The sequence below is a fragment of the Mobula hypostoma genome, chromosome 1 (genome assembly GCF_963921235.1).
Source record: "Mobula hypostoma chromosome 1, sMobHyp1.1, whole genome shotgun sequence".
In the NCBI taxonomy this organism is placed as follows: Eukaryota; Metazoa; Chordata; class Chondrichthyes; order Myliobatiformes; family Myliobatidae; genus Mobula; species Mobula hypostoma.
The window spans coordinates 77,652,155-77,672,834 of NC_086097.1; positions in this window are offsets into that span (position 1 = coordinate 77,652,155).

A 20,680-nucleotide genomic window follows, 5' to 3' on the forward strand; every position below is an offset into this window, starting at 1 on the left:
ACTTTGGTATTTGATCCATCATCTGAGGGATATATATTTGTTCCTATTGCTTTCTTTAGGCCCTTCATAATTTTTCATATTTCAATTGAATCTCTCATCAATTTCCTCTGCTGCAAAAACAACAAGCCTAGCTTATGCAATCTGTCACAGTTAATATTTTCATATTTGTCTGACAGCCAGGACGAGATGAGAAATTTCCTCCAAGCCAACATTGGAAAAATTGAGCATTCAGTGGAGGGAATAAGTAGGGATGGTTTGTGAACAATTTTCAGCAGAATAGCTCAAGGAATTGTAGGAAATTATACAACCACAGACTACAGGCCAAGAATCCAGACTGTATCGTATTCTTTGTGTCTAGGTGTCCAAGTTCAGTTTTCCTCATTCAGGTTTTGAGCCCATGAAGTTAATGTGAATTCTTTAGACTACACATGATCACAGATCTGCACTAGCAGAATGATAAGACATATGCATCTCTGACCCAAGAGATGGATGATGCCAATTCTCATTCACTGGCTCAGCCCAAGAACTTTCTGCCTCTTCTGTTCAATTATTTTTCTTCTGTACAGGTGTGGTTTCTGGGTGGTGGGGTGGAGATATGTCTCCACCAAAGGAGGTGTAATATGCTCCTTCCCTCTGCTAACCTGCAGCTCATCCCAGGGCAAGCTGTAGCATCTGCTTAGCCCCCGATCAGGGTCACACAAAGCCATGCGAGCAGGTGATGGATGATCGTATGAGCACCTGATACATATCACAAGTCCTGCTTATGCGATCACTGACGCCAGGCAGACAATCTATGAAGAGTACTTATAATGGCTGGGGTCACCCATCTTGTGAAGACTCTGCCCAGAAGAAGTCAATGGCAAACTACTTCTGTTGAAAAATTTGCCAAGAACAATCATGGTCAAGATCATGTCATACGACACGACACGTAATGATGATGATCATATGTGAGGATTGATCAGTCATTGACAGGGGCCTGAAAGAATAGTTTAGTTACTGTCAGGGCAAGGGACCTGGACAGCTTACCATGACCACTGCTAAGGCAACACAAAATGCTAAAGTGTTTGCAATTTGTTCAGGGGACAAACACAATTACATTTCTTTGTACCATCCAATAAGATGTATTGCTTAGGACCACTTGCATGAAGAATGTCACTTTAAGGCAGAAGCCACTGTGAAACAGTAGAGAGGAGGCCAGCGGTAATACAGGGTAGACCCTCACCTAACAGGGATTCCAGTCTGTTGAAGCTCTGACAGGAGGTGTTGCATCTCATAATGACAGCTCCTCAGCTAGTCTCTTGTCCCTTACAGCGAGTGTCATACAGTGGTTCATAACTTGAGTGAGCACTACTCTGAGATGGGAGGGTAGGGTGTTGGGAAACAAATTTTACAGGGAGATTATGAGTCTTTCATAGTATTATGAACCATACCCCAGAGAAACAGACCCTTCAGCCCATCATAACAATACTAACCACCAAGAGCCCATCTAACCTAAACCCATAGCAACTATACTCTACTGGAGGCAATATAGTTAGAAGTAAGGTAAAAGTACATACTTAGTAGCCCAGCCATCCCAGGGGCAAGGCTATCAGTAGCTTTATGAAGGTTCAAAACCACCAGAACTCCTTAAAAGGAATGGCTTGTGACATGGCAGGTGTTTTTCAGGAAGGTTTGCTATGAAGGAGGGAGCTGTGTGTTGACCATAGTCTTGGGAGGGTGTCCTGGATTCATCCTCCCGTGCTTGTGCTCCCATATGATGACTAGGCTGGCAGGTAGCTCAGGGCGGCGTAGACAGTGCCCCGCTAGTTGCAGTCTTCTCACCTCGATTTCAGTGGTGAGCATCGGTAGGTTGTCATAGAGCTCGTCATAGATAAACCCTGGGCGCCCTCCTAAGACTGAGGTCAACACGCTCCTAGAAGACAGCAGTGCGGCTAATGGAGATGAACTGAACACACTGATGAGGGAGAGGGAGAAGTGGAGTCCGTCATCGTGCCCGACGCCGGCCCCCTAGGCCTGAGTTGACGTAGTAGTAGTAGTAGTAGTGGGAGCTGCATATTCTACTGCTTGTAAACAAGTAGAAATTTCAGTTGAAAAAAATTGGAAGCTTCTGGTGTAAAAGATATTTCTTACACCTGAGCCACACCTGCAACATGCTTGTGTTATGGTAGTCACATAAGGAGGCACAGGTATTTTGCTTTAGAAGGGTCATTCCCAGGTGGTACAAAGCAGTATTGGATGGGTGTTTCCTCAGTTCATATCGGTCTAAGAGCCACCCTTAAGACCTTGTCCCTGAATGCAGAGTTTGTCCGCAACAGTATGAATGCATCATGGCGTCAGGTGGGCTACCACTCAGAATATGAATGACAGCCTGGTTGAGATGGAAAGTCACGTGATCATCGTGGAATAAGATCTTTAATTGGGGACTGCAGCATCCAGCACTGTCTTAGTAGCCCTTGGATTTTTAAATATGTTTCATATGTAGCACTTTGTATCTCTTGGAATCCAGCTGGAAAGGCAAATGCTATTCGCCATTTATTCTGATTATTGGAGTTGTCGGGGGAGGTTAGCTCTGCAAACAATCACCTCTTAGCTGACACCTGTGCAATTAAGTCAGTGGTGCCCTGGAAGGGACCAGAGGCAAAAGTATTGAAGGGAGAGGTGACTTTTACAACCATTGGCCCAGAAGGAAGTCCGTTTCCTGCCCCAGCCTAAAGTGACAACACAGCCCTCAGAAGCTCTGTTCCTCTGGCATGTGAGGGAAGCCAATCCTTTCTGTGCTGGGTGGGTAATGTACCCAGCTGCCTCAGCTCCTGATTCTCTTTCTGCTGAACACCAGGCACCTCCAGCTCTGCTGATCCTAACACAGCACTGTGGATTATTCCCATCTCGTCCTTCTACTAACACACATCAAAGTTGCTGGTTGACACAGCAGGCCAGGCAGCATCTGTAGGAAGAGGCACAGTCGACGTTTCGGGCCGAGACCCTCGTCAGGACTAACTGAAAGAAGAGCTAGTAAGAGATTTGAAAGTGGGAGGGGGAGGGGGAGATCCAAACTGATAGGAGAAGACAGGAGGGGGAGGGATGAAGTTAAGAGCTGGACAGGTGATTGGCAAAAGGGATATGAGAGGATCATGGGACAGGTGGCCTAGGGAGAAAGAAAAGGGGGAGGGGGGAAAAACCCAGAGGATGGGCAGGGGGTATAGTGAGAGGGACAGAGGGAGAAAAAGGAGAGAGAGAAAAAGAATGTGTGTATATAAAGAAATAACGGATGGGGTACGAGGGGGAGGTGGGGCATTACGTTATTTCTTTATATACACACATTCTTTTTCTCTTTCTCCTTTTTCTCCCTCTGTCCCTCTCACTATACCCCCTGCCCATCCTCTGGGTTTTCCACCCTCCCCCTTTTCTTTCTCCCTAGGCCTCCTGTCCCACGATCCTCTCATATCCCTTTTGCCTATCACCTGTCCAGCTCTTGGCTTCATCCCTCCCCCTCCTGTCTTCTCCTATCATTTTGGATCTCCCCCTCCCCCTCCCACTTTCAAATCTCTTACTAGCTCTTCTTTCAGTTAGTCCTGAAGAAGGGTCTCGGCCCGAAACGTCGACTGTACCTCTTCCTACAGATGCTGCTTGGCATGCTGCGTTCACCAGCAACTTTGATGTGTGTTGCTTGAATTTCCAGCATCTGCAGAATTCCTCGTGTTTTTATCCTTCTACTGTTGTTTTTAAAAATAGCAATGGTACCTGCCATCCTGCTTGTGCCCCTTGGCAAAGCTTCACAAACGCCTCCGTGCAGAGAAAATGCTTGCCTCGGGGAAATGACAAAGCTGCTGCAAATGCTGAGACTTTATCGAAGCAGAGCAATCTTAACTTTAAGCCACCAGAAAGACAGTAGAGTATTGGTTAGAGTAATGTTATTGCAGCGCCTGTGACCCTGACCCAGGTTCAATTCCAGTCACTGTCTCCAAGGAGTTTGTAAGTTATCCCCATGTGGGTGCTCTGCTTTTCTCCCATATTCCAAAGGCATACGGGATAACATGATAATGGGTCTCATGGGTGTAGCTGGGTGCTGCTGGCTGACTGGGCCAGAAGGGTCTGTTGCCATGTAGTATCGCTAAATAAATAAAAATAAACTTGAAATGTTCCTGCTGCTTTTCACTTTTCTCTTATCCGAGCCTATCCGGCGTACCCAACCCTGCCTACGAAGATTCGCCTCAGCATGTCCTGCTGTCTCGACAAATTTATCCAGCAAATAGCTGAGGCACAATGGGGAATATCTTGTTTTTTTTAATCCGCACTGATTTTGATTTACTATGGCAGGCTGTGTTTTTTGATCACAATGATAAGTACTCATTCTTAGAACAGCTTTTCAAATGGCTCAGATTTGGTAAATTCCGCATCATCATTGAAATAAGTTAGATTCAGAATGGTCAAGCACATGAAGATCAAAAACAAACTCTCAGGAAAACTCAATGGGTCAGGCAGCATTTGGGTCCACCCACAGGGTTCCTACAGTGTTTTGATTTTTGGTCGAGATTCCAACATCTGCAGTCTCTTATGTCTCCAATGCAAAGAGACTATTAACAAATTCTCCTTTTTTTGATTGACTAAGTTAAGAATTTAAAACAAAACTAAATAAAATTAGTTCCATAATCCTTAAATTTGGGAAGAAAAGACAAGCTCCTTCTGAGTTGCTTCTTACTTGTTGTTGTGCTTGTGTTATAAGAGAAAAATACATTGTGAACTCTTCATGTCAGTCTGTAATTTTATTTAGTAGCCAGATGTGTCCGAGGACATGTTTACAGTTTTTTCCACTGAACTGTAAACTAACAATTTAATTTGCAATATAACCATGTGGTCCAATCTTGTTTCCTACTTCCCATGCTCTTAACAACTTACAGAAATAGGTCCATTGCTTAATGAGAAGTTGTCTTTCAAGTGAAGCTTTGACCACAGGGAATGTTGTTGACCTATCAATGGCTTCAGTCTACGTGGCAGTTTTTCTGCAGACTCCTATGATTATATCACAATTGCTTACTTCTACCCAACTTGATACTGTTTAACAGCCATGGGTACCACAATGTGAAAGATGACAAGTTTTGGGGATTGCAGTTATAACTACCATCTTTGATCATGCTGTCCATTGAGTTCACTCCAGAACATAACATGGCCAGTCAGCCATGGCATCTATGTTAGCACATAGAAATATTATTTCAAACCTTCTCATAGTCATTGAGTTGGACATCATAGAAAAGTTCCTTCAACCTAACTTGTCCGTGCTGACTGTGTTCCCCACACTTGGCCCATGGCCCTTGAAACCACTCATCTATTCTCTTTCCCATGCCCATAAACTTCACCATAAATTATTCTGCCACCCTCTTACACTAGGGGTAATTTACAATATCTAATTAGCCTACCAACCAGTATGTGAAGGGATGTGGGAGGAAAGTGGAGCACCAGGAGAAACCCAGGAGGCCACAGGGAGAACATAAAAACACCACACAGATGTCACTAGAGGACAGGACTGAAACCAATCTCTGGCATTGTGAGGGAGTAACACTACCTGATGAGGCAAATGCGTCTCTTTGACTGTTACTGTCCTGTTTACACAGAGTTCTTAGTGCTGAGCTGCTCACTGATTTGCTGACATTTCTGCACAGTTATTTTGGCCTGTCCCCTTTTTATCATTTATTATTTTGTTCCGATTTAGCACCTTTATTTTTGGACCATCTTTAACTTTTCAAGTAATTGCAACAAGCTGGCTTACTCTCCAACACTTCCATTGATGAAGCATTGTACTACAATTAGATTTAAAAAAAAACAAACAAGTTAAGAGGAATTTCTTTACATAGAAAATGTAAAAGTCTATGATGCATGAAGTGACTGAAATGAAGAACATTGGCGCACTTAAAGTTGGCATGAGAAGAGTGGAAAGATTTGGCTCAGGATGAGCTGCAATTATTAGAAAGGGTGGTGGTGTCTGCAGCATAAACAAATTACTTGGACAAGTTGAACCAAAGGGCCGGCTGATGTGCTGTGAACTCAGTGTAGTTCAACAGCCAACTTAATTTCCCAGAACTAATGTCTATGCTTCATCGACCAGATGCACAGTAAACGAGGGAGATATTTGAGTGCACTGTAAAAACTGTCCTCTCCTGCTGTGGCCACGTGCTTGAGTTTGACTCCAGGACAGTTCCGGTTCTGCTTTTCTAACCATCTCTATGATCCATCTGCAGATCTCTTCTTCCACCAGTAATATGATGCAGCCGTACAAAAATAGAAACTTGTTTTTAAAGTATGACTTTTGTACATGAACAATAATTTCTTGCATGCAGACGTAAAATATAGAATTTACAACATGAACAAGAATGACATTTATACTACAAAGTAATTAAATATTTTGAGAGCTTGTGGCAGCATGTAATACGAAAGTCAAAAGGAGTGTTTAGTTTTATTAAAAAAGAGATACAGTACAAAGTTAAGAAAATTTTGATCCATTTGTATCGGATTTCAGTGAGAATGCAATAGGAGTTCTCTGCATAACTTTGTTTTCTGATTGAAAAAAAACATACTCTTGCCTTCGAGGCACTGCAGAGAAGATTGGTTGCAGGTATGGGATTATTTTATGAGTTTATGACGAAAGATAAAGCAGATTGAGCTCAGTCTCACTGGGATTTAGAAGAACAAGAAGGTACCTTATTGAAATGCAGAAGATTGTGAGGGGTCTGACAGGGCATATGTTGAGAGAATGTTTCATTTGGTGGGGGAATTTAGCAGTGGTAGTTGAATAGTTAAGCACTTTCAAAGATGAGATAGATGGATTATCACACTTTAAAGGCAAATAAGGATTATAGTGTGCAGACAGGAAAGAAGAGTTGATCTTATTGAATTGTAGAGCAGGTTTGAGGGGGTCAAATGGCCTACACCTGCTCTTACTTCATATGTTCTCATCAATCAGCAGGTCAAAAAAGGTCTACACATGATGGCTGTTCAATGAATCTCCTCACATTTATGTAACTGGCTCCCATTTTTTCCTAAATGATAATCAATGTCTATGTACATGCTTAGGTGCTCATATATGAATGCATGTGTGCGTGTTTAATTGAGATCTTTTAGCCTTAGTGAATTCTCTCATTGTGGCCATAGCTCTGTAATATCCACTCCTAACTCCAAGAGTTAAGACAAAGCCAGCTGTTGATTCAGAAATGTGACACAGCACAAGGTCAGAGGGTGGACATGCGAGTTGGAGCTCTCAGGATCGGCTCATGTTATAACACTAGTTAAACCCTTACTGAAGTCTGAGTGCCAACATTTGACCAAAGGAAATGCAAGAATTAATCTTCAACTTTACTGGTAATAATGATAAAACATACACCAGCTTGGAGGAAAAGTTAAATACTAATAATGGCCCGGAATGATTAACTTTAAATCAGTACACTTAATATTAAGAGTTCTAGATAATTCACATGTCAAGTGAAATGCAATGCTGATTAAGTCTTAATTCTTAATTACTCCACTAGTCCACATATTAATGGACAACTTTATAATTTTACTATGTTTGTCTTCATGTTTAGCAGAAATTGTTACTTAACCCATCCAAATTTAGAATTAATATTTTGCTAGGACTTTTGCATGAATTTTTTTTTCCCATTGGTAATTTCTTTATTCAGTTGTTGGCTGAAAAGGTACGGTAATTTTTTATTCAAACATTTAACACATTTTGGTGGTAGTGCCAGGCTGGAGCAAGGTACAGATTTTACATAGCCTACTGCCCACAATCCTGGTTTGAAATGTGCATAATCCTCCACATGAAGATTGGCACACAGAGGTTAGACTCTAAAACAGTGATGTGCTCTCGACAAGCGTTCCACACACAAGGGTAAACTCCGGGTGTAGCTTGGTCATCTGCACTGAGTGTGTGCATTTTCATTCGTTTGGAAACACTGTAGCTGTAAAGAACCGGGCTGAGGGAGTCAGGAGGCAGAAGTGAGCGTATTTATTATTACCAAGTAGAAGGTGTTTGGGAAGCTGGCAAGTCTGAAGGTAGGTAAATCACCTGGACCTGATGGACTACACACTAGGGTTATGAAAGAGGTAGCTGAAGAGATTATGAAAGCATTAGTAGTGATCTTTCAAGAATCACTAGATTCACTGAATGGTTCCAGAGCACTGGAAAATCACAAATGTCACTCCATTTTATAAGAAGAGAGGGAGGCAGAAGGCAGGAAAATATAGGCCAGTTGGCCTAACTTCAGTGATGAGATGTTAGCATTTATTATTAAGGATGAGGTTTCGGGATACATGGAGGCACATGATAAAATGGAACAAAGTCTGCATGGTTTCCTTGGAGAGAAAGTTTGCCTGACAAATCTGTTGGATTTCTTTGCGAAGATAACAGGCAGGATAGGCAACAGAAAGTCAGTGGGGTGTTGCTTACTTGGATTCTCAGAAGGCCTTTGACAAGGTGCTGCACATGATGCTGCTGAACAGGTTAGGAGCCCATGGTAGCACTAGCATGGATAGAAGACTGGCTGACCATCAGAAGGCAAGGAGAGGGAATAAAAGGGGCCTTTTCTGGTTACTGCCGGTGACTAGTGTTGTTCTGCAGGGGTCGCTGTTGGATCTGCTATGCTTCACATTATATGTCAAGGATCTGGATGGCTGAACTGATGCCTTTATGGGCAGTTTTCAGTTGATACAAAGATAGGCAGAGTAGCAGATTATGTTGAGAAAGCAAGAAGTCCTCAGAAGGATTTGGTCAGGTTAGGAGAATGGGCAAAATAGCAGCAGGAGGAAGTGTATGGTCATGCATTTTGGTAGAAGGAATAAAGGAATAGACTATTTTGGGAGCAAATTCAGAAATCAGAAGTGCAATGGGACCTGTGAGTCCTAGTGCAGAATTCCTTAAAGGTTAATTTTGTCGGTTGAAATGGTAGTTAGGAGAGCATATTCAGAGGACCAGGATATAAAAACTAAGATGTAATGCTAGGTTTTCTAAGGAGTTGGTCAGACCACATTTGGAATATTGTTTGCAGTTTTGTCTGCATATCTAAGGAAGGATATACTGGCATCGGCGAGGAGGTTTATGAGAATGATCCTCAGACTGGAAGGGTTAGTATATGAGGAGTGTTTGACGGCTCTGGTTCTGTGCTCATTTAGAAGAATGATGGGGGATTCTCATTGAAACCTACCAAATACTGAAAGGTCTGGATAGAGTGGATATGGAGAGCATGTTTGCTATAGTCAAACAGTTTAGGACAAGAGAGCACAGCCTCAGATTAGAAGGATGTCCCTTTAGAACAGGGATGCCATAGGGTAGTGAATGTATGGAGGCAAAGTCAGTGGGCAAATTTAAAATGGAGTTTGATAGATTCCTGATTAGTAACTGTGTCAAGGGCTACAGAGGGAAGGCAGGAGAATAGGGTTGAGAAGGAAAAGAAATCAAGCGTGATTAAATGGTGGAGCAGACTTGATGGCTGAATGGCCTAATTCTGCTCCTATGTTTCCGGTCTAAGAGCCAGACAGTGGAGCCCGGTAATGCTTACAGAGCAACACCAATTGTAACTTCTCAAGGGACAAACCGTTCCATCAAGCATGCTCTGTTCCCTGCTAGAAAGATTAAATTTAGCACCTAAAGTAAATTAAAAATATAATCGTGTAAACTCTGAATAACCCAGCTTCCCAAGGAACGTTGCCAAGCAGGAATACAGGGACTGTGGAAGGTAATTTAGCAATTGGGTTTTCACTCAAGCAGTAAATAAAAACAATTTTAATTTCTTGTTTATTCACATCAGCACTGAATGGATGAGCTCTAGTTTTACAGCTTTCTACCTTCTCAATTCCCATTGGATAGGCTTTGGCTCCTTCGATGTTAACCATGTGAGTAGCATTGATGCAGGGTTTCAGCATGGTAAACTGTCAAAATCCATGTAAGAAAAGCTCCTTTGTACAGTATAAATTGTTTAACAAATAAATTTCCTTGATTTGTTAGTTTAAATTATCAAATATCCTTCAGTTTCCTAGAGAATTAATGAGAGTAGCTACTGAGGCAGAATATAAGGATTGGAATAGTTGACAAAACTATTAAATATGGGTGTTGTTACTGAAATGGGACCCAGACTGTGAGCATGCTTATACCTGAGATAACATTGTGGATATTTGCCAAGAGACAGCAAGCCACATGAGTCAACTGAGATAGCTGATGCTAGAACAAATAAAGGGTTGAGTCATTAGATATCCAGGTGAGTAATCTGTCAAAAGAATGAAGGGAATGGAGGGAAGAGTTTACATAGCGCTAGCAACAGAGGAGTAAAGGTAAAGGCAATATTGTACCTGAATGTGTCATAAATGGAAAGATTTCTACCACACCATAAAATCCCTCAAGAGACTTAAGAACATATTGTTTTCATTCTCAGTGCAGTGCAACCAGAAATACAACATTGGCTGTTATCAATTCTTTACATACAGCCAGGAACAGGAGAAACTTTTGATACTTTCTTAATGGATCGTAGATTGTGAGTGGATGACTGCAATTTTAGAAATTCGAAGGACTTGCTCATAAGAATCATATCCTTGGAAGAAGAGTTGCATAAGCGCATGGAAAGCTGAGGAACTATCAAAAATCACTGTGTAAATATTAGAGGACCAACAGAAGCCAGTGTTACAGGGTAAGAGACACAACAGGAAAATATAGCTTAGGTATTTCAAGCATTGTGGTCAACAGTATGAGCTGTGGAAAAACAAATAGCCAACTTTGGAAGGAAATGTGAATGTGATATGCATCATAAAATTATTTCAAAAAAGGCGCAATGAAATTAAATCAGAAACTTCAGAGTGCGTGAAGTGAGTTATTTAGAAGTCAAGTCAAGTCAAGTCACTTTTTATTGTCATTTCGACCATAACTGCTGGTACAGTACACAGTAAAAATGAGACAACATTTTTCAGGACCATGATGCTACATGAAACAACATAAAAACTACCCTGAACTACGTAAAACGACACAAAAACTAACTAGACTACAGACCTACCCGGGACTGCATAAAGTGCACAAAACAGTGCAGGCATTACAATAAATAATAAACAAGACAATAGGCACAGTAGAGGGCAGTAGGTTGGTGTCAGTCCAGGCTCTGGGTATTGAGAAGTCTGATGGCTTGGGGGAAGAAACTGTTACATAGTCTGGTCGTGAGAGCCCGAATGCTTTGGTACCTTTTGCCAGGTGGCAGGAGGGAGAAGAGTTTGTATGAGGGGTGCGTGAGGTCCTTCATAATGCTATTTGCTTTATGGATGCAGCGTGTGGTGTAAATGTCTCTAATGGCGGGAAGAGACACCCCGATGATCTTCTCAGCTGACCTCACTATCCACTGCAGGGTCTTGCAATCGGAGACGGTGCAATTTCTGAACCAGGCAGTGATGCAGCTGCTCAGGATGCTCTCAATACAACCTCTGTAGAATGTGATGAGGATGAGGGGGTGGGAGATGGACTTTTCTCAGCCTTCACAGAAAGTACAGATGCTGCCGGGCTTTCTTTGCTATGGAGCTGGTGTTGAGATGTCTGATTCAGACTATCAGTTGAACACAGCATACCTGGTGCCCATCAAGGTCAGTTCTATGCAAGGAACACACTGTTGTATGGATCTACATCAAGTTGTTAGTACAAAGACAGCAGAGATTTTAACTTGAGAGCAATGCCCTTTTGAAGCAAGCCATGAATCTCGAAATAATGTAATTCAAATGAATCAGATGTTGTTGATGTTCAAAGTTAATTAATTATCAAAGTTGTATATGTTGCCATATGCTACCTTGAAATCCATTTTCTTGCAGGCATCTTACAGGAAAGATAAAGAAGTACAATAACATTTCACAAAAAAACTTACATATAAACAAAAGTGAATAAACAACCAATATGCAAATAAAAAAATACTGAGTAAAAGAGTTGTAAATTTGAGTCAGTAACTCATAGAATCAGTTCAGTGTAGTAATGATTGAAGTTATTTACAGTGGTTCAGTAGCCTTATGGCTGTTGGAGGTATAAAATTACAATAAAGATCATAATAAAATCTACTGGGAGATTGGTCATTGGCAGATCATGGCAGATGTACATTTGTACACCATGCTGATGTTAACATTTAGCATCAGCTTGAAATTTAATGACGTTATCATTATTGATCCCAGATGAAGAGTCTTGAGCCTAAGCATCACTAATCATTTTGGAAATGAATGATTGCGGTCACTCCTGGATATATATCTCAGTTTCATTCATGTGAAAGTTCTCAACCCAAAGAAGCAACTGTCCATTTCCCCTTACAGATGCTGCCTGACCTGTTGGGTTCTTCTAGTATCTTGTTTATTACTCCTCATTCCAGCATCTGCAGTCACTTGTGTTTCTAAAAGGAAGAGGGTTTGAGAAATTGTAATGTTTTGGAACTCCAGAAACTAATCAAAAGAAAAATACAGGAGATGGAATAATGTGTCCACAGTGTTCCTTTTAGTGAGGTGCTCACCATTTCCTTTCCCGTTTGGAAAGCCACCTCGTACTGCTTTGTCAATTGCCATTTCTTCCCAATCTGTGGCATCATTTCAAAGCGTGGAAAACATTAGCCAGGTTTGGCAGTGACCTGTTATAGTAATTGACAAATCCTAAATCAGGCCACAACTGTGACATGTCCTTTGGCCTTTGGCATTGACCACTGCTTGAATTTTCTCAGCACACATGTAAACTCGTGCGTCAATGGTGTGACTGCAGTAAGTGATGCTTAGGTTAAAGAATTCGCACTTGTCATGTTGTGCCCTGAGCCTACAATCTTCTAACCTTTTTATCACTGCCTTAATATTTTGGAGATGTTCCTTGTCATCCAGGTAACACTGAGTGCCTGGGCAGCCTTGCATCACCCGGTCAATAGCTTACTGCCAGATTGCAGGTGTAGATGTTGCTCCAAAAATAAGCCTGTTATAGTGATAAAACCCTTGGTGAGTGTTTGTGGTGAGAAACACTTTGGACTCTTTTTCCATTTCCATCTGTATGTAGGCCTCCGCTAAGTCCATTTTGCTGAAGTGTTTTCCTCTGGAAAGGTTTGCAAATATATCCTCTATCCTAGTCAGAGGATATTGATCTACTTTCAGTACTGGGTTGATGATGACTTTAAAATTTTGTTAGATCCTGACAGACCCATCCTTCTTGGCTGCTGGGACCATTGGTGTTGCCCATGGACTCCATGCAACATTGAAAAGCATTCCTTCAGCCTCCATGTGATTTAGCTCACTGACTACATTATTATGGATGGTATAAGGAACTGGATGGGCTTTGTAAAACTTGGGTGTAGCATTTTACATTATTTTACCCTTGATATGTTTGAGTTTTCCAGTGCTACCTTGAACACTGCTGTGGCATCATTCTGTATCTTTCTTAACTTGTTGTCAGTTGACCCAATTGCAGGGGATGTAACATGCAAATGGTGGATGGATCTCCAATGAAGATGCAGCTGTCTCAGCCAATCACGGCACCACAATGCTGGCCCTTCTGTTTTTACCACTTACAAGCCTAATGGCTTGTTAGCTGTTGTATTTCACTGTTACAAATGTCATTCCCACAGGAGTTACCTTCTCTCCAGTATAAATTCTTAGTTGCATATCTGCAGGCTTCGGATCAGTTTCTTTGAAATGCCATTCAAATTTATTTTGAAGAATGGCTGAAACAGCTGAGCTAAGTGTCCAATTCCATTTTAATTAATTTGCTGTTCACTTCTGGTATAAGCCATATTGTTTGTCTCATGGCTATACAGTCCCATATCTCTCTCATCATTATCAGATTTTTCATCAACATCATGCAGATTAGTGCTCTTTTTGAAACCACAACTTGACTTTTTATCATTTTTTCTTTCCTATGTAGCCCATTTATTTCTGTCTGTTCTTTGTATGTGTTCTACTCTGTTGCATTTTCTGTAAGTTTCACCCTTAAACCTGCATCGGTCCTATGTGTGTGAGTCCCAGCCACAATGGTAACATAATTTGTTTGGCGAACAAGATTCTGCTTTGATGTTGCAATTTTGTCCATGCTCACTTTCATTCCTGTCTGCAACTCAATTGCGTCTCTGTCTGCTGCTTCCATTGATACAGTGATTTCAACTGCTCTTTTAAATGCAAATTATGCTTCAGTTAGGAGCAGGTTTTGAATGCTTTCTTGTAGGATTCCACAAAGTAAATCATCGTTCAGTGCATCATTAAGCCAACATTGAATTGACAATGCTCAGACAATTTCTTCAATTCACCCAGATAAGCTGAAATGAACTCCCCTTCTTTTTGATTCCACTTATGAAACCTAAAGCGTTCTGCAATTAACAATGGCTTTGGTTCTAAATTTTTCTCTGTTACATTCACAATATCAGCAATGCGTATTTTGGTTGGAACAATTAAACTTCTAAGCAAACTGCATGCTTTTCCACCTATGGTAGTCGGTAACATTGATACTCGTTTTTAATCAGCTTTTTCATTTGCTTCAAAATACTGCTCAATTTGTTCAGTATACACCATCCAGTTATCTGTTGCACAATTAGACACGTCTATCTTTCTGATGTCATCATCATCATCATCAGGTGCAATGCCCAGTTTGAGCTTTGACTGCCATGACCCACACACTCCTGTTTTGGGTCAAGTGTATCAATTCATTGGTATTCATTTCAAGTTCTCTGGCTGCTGTCTCCATCATCATTTGTCTTTGTTTTCCTCTTGCTTTCTGATGTAGCCAGCCATTTCTGCTTTTTAAAATTTATCATTATTATCACCTGGATTTGTTAGGGTTGTTATAGCTGGGGATGTTAGTGGGGTTAAGCGCTGCTGCGTATTAAGTGCTCCCAATGGCATGCATCTCAAATAGCCTCTGACAACCAAATCCAGCTCCTAGCCTTTACATGTGGTTTAGCTACTAAGCCTGGTGGAACCATTTCCACTGAGATGTTATTGGTGCCCTAAAACAAATTGTTTCAAGCAGATGTCACTTGTCAACCTTGGTTGGCAACTCACCTAGGGGAAGGAAAACTCTGATCTCAAGACTCTGCTGCCTTGTAGCTATACCCACTTATGGGGCAGGCTTTGGGAGTAAACCCCAAGGAGCAATCCAGAGCTGGAGTCCCGAAGACAGTCCTACATTGAGTTCAGTGCTGACTGGCAACTCTTGTGATGCTGTTGGTACCAAACTGTATCGGTCTCTGCCATTCCTTTGGATTCATCAGATGTTTAGAATGGGAGAGGCTGCTGCGTGTGAAACAGCTTGCTCTGCATATCGTACTTCCCTGGCTTGCGTATTATGAAATTAGCTGGGAAACAACATCTATGATTGACCCCTTCCATTATCACCTGGTACTCACTGCTTATGAACCCATGGCCATACTTGTTGTTTGTTATTTTAATCATTTTCTGCCTTTTTTAAAAACTGAAACGTCTCTCTCCCCTTCTGATGAAAAGACGTGCTGTGTTTTAACGTGCTAGGTTGTTGTCTCAGGTTCATTTTAAAACTTCCTAATCACCACTGTTACGTTTTGTAACTCCTGCAACTGAAAGAGAAGCTAAGGGGATAACTATCCCGTCTCCTGAGTTTTTTGTTTGATTAGTTTGTGGAGTTACAAAACATAACAGGAATTCATAGCATTTCTGATGCAGGACTTGTATAGGACAAGACAGCTTGAGTCACACTAGGGAGGGCCTGACCAAATTTCCAGAAAAAGCCCAAACTTCCTGGAACTGCTTGTTAAAGCTTCTCACCCTGTTGCAAATATAATTTCAACTATGCGATGCTGAAGTGAACTGTACTGTGCCTTTCAAGTAGATTACAGAGATTCTGTCATTCACATATGTTAGTCGGGTTCAATAATGTCAAACTCCATTGTGTACCTCAAACAAGATGGCCGATTGACAGATTCAGAAATTCATATTTGTAAATGGATCCCTGTAGAAATTTTTCTTTATCTGTTTTGGACTTTTGGAAATCCTTTCACTCAGATTTTCAATATAAGTAGATATTCACAACAGAGCACATAAATATATGAAGAAACATAACATAGTGCCAGATTTTTTTTTTACAAAGTAAGAATCCTATGTCTTTCTTTTGAGGCTTTTGACATTTATACATGTGGTTGTTTAGATTGTTTATTAATTAACATAATTTAATGATGTTAAAATGGAAGCCACTAATCTATGCAAAAGTTGAAGCTCCATGTAAATGACACAACAAAAGAAATTATTTGAAATATTGAGAAAGTGAAATATCTCTGATAAGTTTTGGGCGTATCTAGTTGAGGACATTCAACAAGCATTACAAATAATGAAACAAATTATAAATTTGACTTCCTCTGACAATGTACATCAATATTAATTCCAATTACACTTCTCAGCTTCTTCTTTCTTTCTGTCCTTTACTTAATCCTTTTATCCTCTTTTTCTAAACTCTTACCCCCTTCTGTCTCTCTTGACTCTCTTCCAGTAATGGTTGTGCCTTTAAACATCTTGGTATCTCTGGAATTCCTTCTCTAAAGTTTTCAGTCTCCCCTGTTCTCTGGTTTCCTTTGCAATCTTTTCCACCTGTGGTGGAATCCGTGCTGGACAGGTTGAGGTACAGTAGATTGATGACACAGAATTTTGCTGAAAGAAATGCCATATATGCTGTTTCATTTGCTCGCAATGTTGGTGCAGTTAGGGCTGGAATTTAATGAGTGCACTGAACAAATTTACATGGCAACTCTCCTGTGTTCTCTTAATATTGCTCTGTCATTACTGAACCACACATCTCCTGTTTGTTCTTCTGTGCATTTGGTCTTGCAGCAGCACAGAACGCAGTGAACCATAATTGGCTTGGTTTCCTTCATACTGCCATATAGCAGCAGAAGGCTATTTTTCCTCCGTAGCGTTGCTGGTTGAAGCAAGCCCTCTTACAAGCATGTTTTACTGTAAATAATGGGATACTGGAAACAACTAGGGAGAAACTAGACAACAGGTTACTCTGCTTCCTCTCAGCTCCAGGTACCCAGATTCCATCCTGATCTCTGCTGCTGTCCACGTGGAGTTTGAACATTCTTCATGTGACCACATGGGTTTCCCTGGGTGCTCCAGTTTTCTTTCACATCCCAAAGACATGTCGCTTGATAGGCCAATTGGCCACTGCAAATTGCTGCTCATGTGGGAGGGCGCAGGAGTTGATTGGCCTGTGTGAGAGAGGAATCACATGGAAGTAAGTACTGGAATTGTATTGATGAGGTTGTTTTGAGAACAGACACTAACTTGTAAGGAAAAAATGAAAACATGAGAATTGAGATAAAAGCAATTATGGTGAAATGTCAGATAAAGGGAAATGGGAATTATGGTGAAAGTCTGAGTTACACAGGAAAATTGTAGTGGGTCAAAACATTGAACTCCTCAGAGGAAATAATTACAGATCAAAGATAACAGCATAATATTTTTGTTTTTGTAATAAATGCTTTGTTTTTATTTTCTTTAGTTGACAGGATATGGACATCATTGGCATAGCCAGCATTTATTATCCTTTGACTGCTAAATCATAAACAATTTGCTAGAGTTAGAGTGTCTGGTAGAGAAAGGAGCAGCATTCAATAGTTCAAGCAATAGAACTAGCTACTGTGATGATGATGCACTATGTTCTAGTGCTTATTGCACAATTAGATTTGATATACTCAAGTGTAAGAGCTAATTTATAGTGTTTAGGAACTATGATATTCAAGTTTTTGAGCTGAAAAAGAAGGCTTCAAGTTCAGAAATTAAATGATTCAGATCAATGGAAAAATGGCTGCCAGATATGCCGACAGCCACAAGAAGGGAGCCAAAGGAATTTTTTTGAAATAAATGGCAGCCATTTCACCATCTGATCAAATCCCAAGAACACTTTTGAGGAACAATTTTGTTGAAATGTTATTTAAAATAGTTTAAATGACTAGTTTGTCAGATTTCACAATATGCACTCAACAAATTCCAGATCCAACCTAGGAATCATTTAATATTTGTAAACATTGGTGAATCACACGAGAAGAAAGAGCAGCATTCTGAACTATAAGGAAAAGAACGGCTTCTGGCTCACCTCTCTATGCCTTCTTTTTCATATAGTTATGAAATGTAAACATTGCTGGCAAGTGAAAAAAGGTCCTAATTACTCTTGAGAAAGTTATGCTGAAACATGTGGGAACCGCTTTGCTGTGGAAGGCATTGAGCTGTGCAGACTTTCAAAATGATGGAGGAACTCTGCAGGTCATATGACATCTGTAGAGAGAAATGGACAGTTGATGCTTTGGGTTGAGACCTTTCATACGAATGAAACTGAGACACATATCCCAGCAGTGACTGCAATCAAACATTTCCAATATGACAAGGTACTAATGCAAAGTTTTATATTGAAAATTCCCTTAAAGAACTCCTATATTTACAAGTCTTCCTTTGGGCGCCTCCCTGCCCCATGGTCCCAAAAGCTTTTCTTCCCACTTAACCCAGCAATTGGCTCAGGCTCACACATCCCCCATCCACTCTTATCCAACCCATTGATTTGGCAATGCACCAAGTGCCCTCAACCGGCAAACTCCACACACCACAACCTTTTGCATGCTCACCTAATCAGCGAACTTCACACACTTTGACAGTCAACAATGCCTCAGGTCTGTCAGCATTCTCTCTCTAGCATACCCAGACCAGTGTTCAGTGCATGAAATCGTAATCCCTTTAAACTAGGGAACTTCATATACATTCATTTTATAAATTGTAATCAATAAAATTAAATACGCAAAAATCTGGATGATAGAAAATTCTCTTCCTCAAGTGTTGCTATCTCCTGATTTGAATCTCCCAGGATGTGGTTCTCGACGGAATGTGCAAAACAGGCACACCCCAAGATTGTACGTTGTTGCTATTTGCATTGTGTGTAAGGTGCACACAGCAATCCAAATATTTCTTCAAAAATCATCTTGTGACAGCTGGTATGTATTTGGTATCTCCTAATTACAATTGTCTGGAAATTGATTTGCTTCAAATTACTTTCAGTACCATGTACATGAAAATTCTTTTCCATTTTTCAATAAAGCAAGATAATGAGCATTTCTGAGTCATTTTTCAGCACTGGGAAGATTTGATGGGGCATCTCCTGCTGTGACTGATATGAGAGACCTGTTGCATGTGCAAGAGACAACACCATCTCAGCTGAATTAAACCATATTGCTGTGGGGATAACCATCACCAGGTCCGCCTATGATGACATGATCTTCAGCCACAATGCCAGCCTGGGAGAGCTACAAATAAATTACAAGTGTACAGTGGATCCTTTATCCTACCCAATCTGGGCATTGCACTAACTTCTTCACTGTAATATTCAGCCAGATCTTTGATCTGCTAATCTGAAAGGCACTCAGTCCAATGTCCTTCAAACACAGTACCTCCCAAAAAATCTAGAACTACAGCTTCTCCTCTCCAATTTCTGACCACACCTCCTCTTGTTTAACGCTCAGACACAGTGCCACCCTTCTAATACTCACCCACTGTGTCTCCCCTCCCCTCCGGTCTCCACTTTTAGTGCTTGATGCACACTTGTAGGTGAGGTACTTCCTTCTCACACCTTCCAGATGCAGCCCATGTCATTAAACATGTGCCCATCATTCCTATGCCTCCATGGAGAACTGGGCAGCAAATTTGAAAATACAACACTTGTCTTTGTGGTCAGATCCTTGAGTTCCTAAGTTAGACAGAAGTATAAATGAGGGAAGCATCCTCTGGTGTTTCACAGGGTCAGGTAAGAAAAATAATGTAAAGAAGAACTTAAGCTGGTACACATCCTGTCGTATCCTCAAAATATCCCAATGCACCTCAGAAGGTAGCAACTGGCTCTCTGAAGTGCAGGTTCCATAAGTAACGAAAAGCCACTTGAATCAATGAGATGTGGCAGATTTCTATATTAAAAAAATGAATGAAATGATAGAAACATAGAAAACCTACAGCATAATACAGGGCTTTCGGCTCACAAATTTGTGCCGAACATGTCCCTACCTTAGAAATTACTAGGGTTACCTATAGCCCTCTATTTTTCTAAACTCCATGTACCTATCCAAAAGTCTCTTAAAAGACCCTATTGTATCCACCTCCACCACCGTTGCCGGCAGCCCATTCCACACACTCACCACTCTCTGAGTAAAAAACTTACCCCTGACATCTCCTCTGTACCTACTCCCCAGCACCTTAAACCTGTGCCCTCTTGTGGCAGCCATTTCAGCCCTGGGAAAAAGCCTCTGACTATCCACATGATCAATGCCTCTCATCATCTTATACACCTCTATCAGATCATCTCTCATCCTCCGTTGCTCCAAGGAGAAAAGGCTGAATTCACTCAACCTGTTTTCATAAGGCATGCTCCCCAATCCAGGCAATATCCTTGTAAATCTCCTCTGCACCCTTTCTATGGTTGGTACTGCAAGAGGGGTCTGACCAGGATCCTATATAGCTGCAACATTACCTCTCGGCTCCTAAATTCAATACCACGATTGATGAAGACCAATACACCGTATGCCTTCTTAACCACAGAGTCAACCTGCGCAGCTGCTTTGAGCGTCCTATGGACTTGGACCCCAAGATCTCTCTGATCCTCCACACTGCCAAGAGTCTTACCATTAATACTATATTCTGCCATCATATTTGACCTACCAAAATG